The following is a 6626-nucleotide window of genomic DNA, read 5'->3' on the forward strand; positions in this document are numbered from 1 at the left end:
CATAAAGGCATATACTGATAAAAGACCTTCACATAAGAGGTCCAGTAGACCCCTGGCCAGTGAGTCTCAAAATCAATTTGATTTCACATGGGGGGGGGGGGGGCAACAGCGCACCTTTCAAGTGCTCCTCAAGGCTGCTTGCACAGCCTCTGTATGTCTTTGGTAGCCCAAAATCTGTTCCTGTTCTCCTTCCCTACATTAGTAAAATGGGCTCATTACACTGATGATAGACTATCTTTTTATCATTTATTTTTAAAATTTTTGATTGCTCTAGATCTTTATTGCTGCATATAGGCTTTCTTTAGTTGCAGCTCAAGGGCTCAGTAGTTGTGGTACATGGGCTTAGTTGCCCCATGGCATGTGGGATCTTCCCAGACTAGGGATCAAACCCATGTCCCCTGCATTGGCAGGCAGACTCTTATCCACTGGACCACTAGGGAAGTCCCGATGATAGAGTATTAATAGAGGAAGACTTGTCTCTGCTCAGGACACTCTGCAGACTCTGCTGGAACATGTTTGAGGGAGAGGATGGATGGTGAACCCACAGAAAAGTCAAGGCCAAGCATCACCATGTAGTTTTGGGGAGTCCTTTGGTCAGGTAAACTTCCCTTGTGGCTCAGCTGGTAAAGAATCCCCCTGCAGTAAACCTGGGTTTGATCCTTGGGTTGGGAAGATCCCCTGGAGGAGGGAAAGGTTACCTACTTCAGCATTCTGGCCTGGAGAATTCCATGGATTTTATAGTCCATGGGGTGGCAAAGAATAGGACACAAATGAGCTACTTTCACTTTCGGTAAGGTGCATGCTGTCCCAGAAGCTCTGATGGATGGGGAGCAAGTCTTTCCAACCCCTAAGAATATGAAGAAGGTGCAAGACTTTGTGGGGGTTTGAGGTTTGGAGGACACATATTCCCCACCTGGCACAGTGCCTCCATCTCTTATACCACCTGATAAAGGAACGATTGAAGGCAGGAGAAGGGGACGACAGAGGACGAGATGGTTGGATGGCATCACCAACTCAAAGGACATGAATTTGAGCAAGCTCCGGGAATTGGTGATAGACAGGGAAGCCTGGTGTGCTGCAGTTTACGGGGTCGCAAAGATTTGGACACAACTGAGCGATTTAACTGAAAGTAAGGGCATGTATGGGACTGGGGATCAGAGTAACCAGCCACCTTTGAGAAGGCAAGATGCTAGTGAAGCAGATTAAAGCTCTGGGCATCCCCCAAGCAAGGCTTCCTGGGAGGTAGATGCCTCTGTGACTCTGGAAGGTATGAGGTGGGGACAGTCGCAGACAGCAAAAGGGAGTACCCCTAGGATTTTTGTCCCAGTTCTGAAAGGAGGCACAAACCCCATAAACCCGCAGAGAGCAGCAGTTCCTAGCACTGCATGCAGCGCTCCTCCAGGTGATGTCTCTCATGAAGATCAGCAATCATGATAGGACCCTCCCTTCCTATTGAGGGGCAGGTTGATAACTATGTGTCACCCACCCACGTCTGCTGTAGCACTAACTCCCACTTTGACTAAGGGCTTACCCCTCTGCAGCAGAGGGGACCCTGCCCTCCAAAATCCCCTGCCCCTAATTCTGCCCCTGTGGTCTATAGGGAGGGAGTGGGGGAGATTCCCTCTGATGCCCGGTGTACTGGTTTGGGTGACCGGTCTACAGTCACTGTTTAGCTCAACACTGACACCATCTGGAGGGAAACAGGAATGAACCACAGCTACCAGGGGGCTGAACTCGGAGAGCTCGTGAGCTCTAGCCGTTAACACTTTGCACTGACAGTTGGACTGTTCTAACCCTACGGCTTAGAAAATGGGAAACTGGGGGGTGGATGATCATGAATAAGCACTGATGGGGTCAGGATATGTGGAAAGACATCTGGGTTTGCCTGCAAGAGCCTGAGTCCCTTCTCACTGTCCTCCATGTCCCTGACGCCCCTGGCAACCAGGAAGCTGATGGTGTAGCCCGGATATGAGCCCTAGCAATGCACGCTTCAGTTGTGGTGTCCGCGTGGGATGGTGTGTTGTCAGTGATGCTGGATTGCCCTTGAAATACACTGACTTGGTTAATGCAGATACAGCATGTCTTGTATGTTCTAAACAACCAAAGGATTCTGGGGCCATCCACTGGGAGGGAGCTCCCAGCAGGTGAGGAATTGGCAAATTGATTATATTGACCCCTCCCTCTGAGTGAGGGCTCTAAACATGCCTCGGTTTGTGTGGACACTGCATCTGGCCTGACCCAAGTTTTCCCCGGTGGCTGCATAAACCAGGCTTTTAGGGAATTAGAGAGGCTGAGTACCAGGGACAGATACCCTCACTGAGTAGGCAGGGATGGGGGTCACATTTCAAAGGTCGTGAAATGCAAGACTGGGCCAAGGAACATGACATTGAATGAGGGTTCTGTATCCCTTACAAACTGCAGGCAGAAGTGTTGGTAGAAATGGAAGAATGAAATATTAAAATAGCAGATTAAATTACTAACAGGTAAAACCACCTTGGTCAGGTGGATTAAAGGACTGTCCCAGCCTTCAATACACTTGAATGACAACCAGTAGGGCCTGTCGCCCCATCTGCCAGACTGGGGAACCCTGCTGAGACACCCAATACCTTAAATGTATGGGAGTCATGAGAGATGGACATCATCCCGATTCTCACCATGGATCATGGGGCGCTGCTGGGTATGTGGGCAGCTGCCCCTCTCAGCTTGGTCAAGACTGGCATGGTGGGTATCACCACTCCAGGGAGGGGATTGGAAGGCCCTAAAGCAGTACATTAAGGAAGGACAAGCCAGGACTAAGTACTCTTTTAGTTTCCTTTTTATGGAAGTATATTTGATATACAACATTGTGTTAGTTTCTGATGTACAGCAAAGTGATTCAGTTATGTATGTAAGTGTATATATTGTTAGATTCTTTTCCATATAGATTATTACAAGATATTGAATATAGTTCCCTGAGTTATACAGTAAATCCTTGTTTTTTATCTATTTTATAAATAGTGGTGTTTGCATGCATACTCGGTTGTGTCCAACTCTTTGTGACCCCATGGACTGTAGCCCACCAGTAACTCTGTCCACGGAATTTTCCAAACAAGGATAGTGGAGTGGGTTGCCATTTCCTACTCCAGGGAATCTTCCGGACTCAGGGATTGAACCCAAGTCTTTTGCATCTCCTGCATTGGCAGGAGGGTTCTTTACCACTTGCACCACATGGGAAGCCTGTACAGTGAGGTAGCATTGACTAACTTGTGTGTGACCTAGGAACCATATCACTTTATACTTGGATGAAGTCACTGATGTGGAAAGTCTGAATCAGCCCTGGGCTTTTCTGCAGTGCATTTATGGGGCAGACGTGCTTGCTAAATTTTTATCACTGAAAACCTGAGTCACTGAAAATGAGATTCGGTTGTTTGTGACTAATGTTCATCCTGTTAATTAATGTTTTCTTTGAGTGGCCGGGAAAAGGTGCTGATGGAGTGCTGGCCTGAAGAAGTTGATCTACGTACCCTTGGTTGGCAGAGAATCGGGGGGAGGCTGGGGAGGGGGTGCAGTTAACAAGACACCTTTCAACACTGATTTGGTGCTGAAGGAAAGACAGAGAATTGTAAATCTGATCAAGTCATGGCCAGTGTGTTCATCTTTGCAGTGCTGTGAGGAGGAATGGGTATTTCATATTAAAGGGATGTCAGGGAGAAATATAGTCATTTGAGATTTTATTTTTATTTTTGGCTGCCCTGGGTCTTCATTGCTACGAGTGGACTTTATTGCAGTGAGCTGGGGCAACTGTTTATTGCAGTGCACGGGCTTCTCATTGCTGTGGCTTCTTTCTTCATGGAGCACGGGCTCTAGGCACGCAGGCTTCAGAAGTTGCGGCACACGGACTTAGTTGCTCCTCAACCAGCGGAATCTTCCCAGAGCAGGGACTAAACCTGTGTCCCCTACAGCGGCAGACAGCTTCTTAACCACTGGACCACCAGGGAAGTCTTGTTTTTATTTTAAATTGTGGTAAAATGCACAGAAGGTAAATTTTACCCTCTAGCTATTTATAACTGTAAAATTAAGCAGTGTCAAGTGCTCTCTCTTTGTTGGGCAACTGTCACCACCATCCGTCTCGAGAACTCTTTTCATCTTGTAAAATCAAACCTCAATACCCATTTAACCACAACCCCTCATAACTCCCCTCTCCCCAACCCCTGGCAACCAACATTCTGCCTTCTGTATCTGTGACTCTAACTACTCTAGGTATCTCCCGTAAGTGGAGTCACAACAGTGTTTGTCTTTTTTGTAACTAGGCTTATTTAACTTAGGATAATGTCCTTGAGCTTCACCCACGTTGTAGCAACTATCAGAATTTCCTTCCTTTTAAAGCCTGAATAATACTCCATTATATATATCACATTTTAGGGACTTCCCTAGTGGTTCAGTGGTTAAGACTCTGTGGTCCCAACGCAGGGGGCCTGGGTTCACTCCCTGATCAGGGAACTAGGTCCCACATACCCCAATTAAAAGATCCCACATGCCGCAACTAAGACCTGGTCCAACCAAATAAATAAATATTAAAAATCCACAACAACAGTAAAACAATTGTTCAGTGATAAAACAGAGTCTTTGTCTCTCCTCAAGGAATATACCTAATGATCTGACACATATCTTTGAGTTGTTCTGCAGAAACTAAGACACCCACTCAGGTAGAGGACGGTGACCACATGCTGACTACAAGCACGTAGATTCCAGCTAGTTGCAACCAGAAGGTTGATGATTAAGATTCCTGAAACATCACCCTGCTACCTCACAGCCAACCAATTGGAGGAAAGTTCAGGAGCTGCACCCCTTGCCCCTAGAGTTGCCTTTAAAACCCTTCCCTGAAAGTCATTAGGGTGTTCACGTCTTTTGAGCACAAGCTGTCCATTCTCCTTGCTTGGAGCCCTGCAATAAATGCTGTACTTTCCCTCCACCACAACCCAGTGTCAGCAGACTGGCTTTGCTGTGTGGTGGATGAGCAGAGAAGTCTACCCAGTGGGGACACAACTCTAGCCCCACTCATAATCGTGTTAAATGTGAGTACACACTGGTGAAGGCATGTTAGCTAGCTTTTCATGCCTTTATCCCCACCCTCCACTCTGTTTTGTTGTTGTTCAGTTGCTAAGCTGTGTCTGACCCTCTGTGACCCCATGAACTACGGCATGCCAGGTTTCCCTGTCCTTCACGATCTCCCAGAGTTTCGCTCATGTCCATTGAGTCGGTGACACCTTCCAAACATCTCGTGCCCTGTCATTCCCTTCTCCTCCTGCTCTCAGTCTTTCCCAGCATCAGATCTTTTCCAACAAGTCAGTTCTTCACATCAGGTAGTCAAAGCACTGGGGCTTCAGCATCAATCCTTCAAGTGAATATTCAGGGTTGATCTCCTTCAGGACTGACTGGTTTTATCTCCTTGCTATCCAAAGGACTCTCAAGAGTCTGATCCAGCACCACAATTTGAAAGCATCAGTTCTTTAGCACTCAGCCTTCTTTATGATCCAACTGTCACATCTGTATGTGACTACTGGGAAAAAACCATAGCTTTGACTATACAGACCTTCATTGGCAAGGTGACGTCTCTGCTTTTTAATACTGTTTAGGTTTGTCATAGCTTTTCTCCCAAGGAGCAGGTGTCTTTTAATTTCATGGCTGCAGTCATTGTCCACAATGATTTTGGAGCCCAAGAAGAGAAAAATCTGTCACTGCGTCCACTTTTCCCCTTCTATTTGCCATGAAGTGATGAGACCAGGTGTTTTTAGACAACCAACTTTTTTTAAAGATTTTTTTTGGATGCGGGCCATTTAAAAAGTCTTTATTGAATTTGTTACAATATTGCTTCTGTTTTATATTTTGGTTTTCTAGTCGCAAGACATGTGGAATCTCAGCTCCCTGACCAGGGATTAAACCCATGCCCCCTGCATTGGAAGGCAAAGTTTTAACCACTGGTCCACCAGGAAAGTTCTGGTAACCAATGTTTTAATTGCCAGCTCCAATTCTCTGTCAAACTAGCACTCCAAGGTGGGTATCTTTCTGCTCATTGTTGGATATCATAGGAGTTCCTTGGTCTGGGGAAATGACAATTAGCTATCCATACTGATGCAATATTTTCTCTTCCAGTTCTTTCATAATGCTATAAGCATTTTCATCTACCACCGAGTAAGCAAAGCCCAATCCAGAATCAATCTATTCTCGTCAGGACCCATCTGCTGCTCCCAGGGTTACCAGCATCCATCTGATTTACCAGTTATGTTTAGCACCTTCCCACCAGGGAAGCTGTCACGACACTATCTGCGGTCTCTGTCTCTCTTGCTGGCAGACAGAACAATCTTTTTGACATTTTATGCCTTAGAACATGTGATACAAAGGAGTCCCCAAATGGAGTCATCTTTGTTAGGTTCCCACATCAGCAAACCAAGACTTAAAACATAACTAATTACAGTTTCAATCTTCCCCAGGAATTCAACCTTTAACCAGCCAAACTGGAATTTCCTGATCAGCATTAGGAATAAATCTGCTGATAAACTCCTTCTGTTCCCCCTTAGAAGGATGACCTTGCCTAAAACAAGGCTTTCTTTGATGATAACTTCCTTTTTTCTGTTCCCTCTCTGATT

This window comes from Odocoileus virginianus, chromosome 33 (assembly GCF_023699985.2).
Source record: "Odocoileus virginianus isolate 20LAN1187 ecotype Illinois chromosome 33, Ovbor_1.2, whole genome shotgun sequence".
Classification (NCBI taxonomy): domain Eukaryota; kingdom Metazoa; phylum Chordata; class Mammalia; order Artiodactyla; family Cervidae; genus Odocoileus; species Odocoileus virginianus.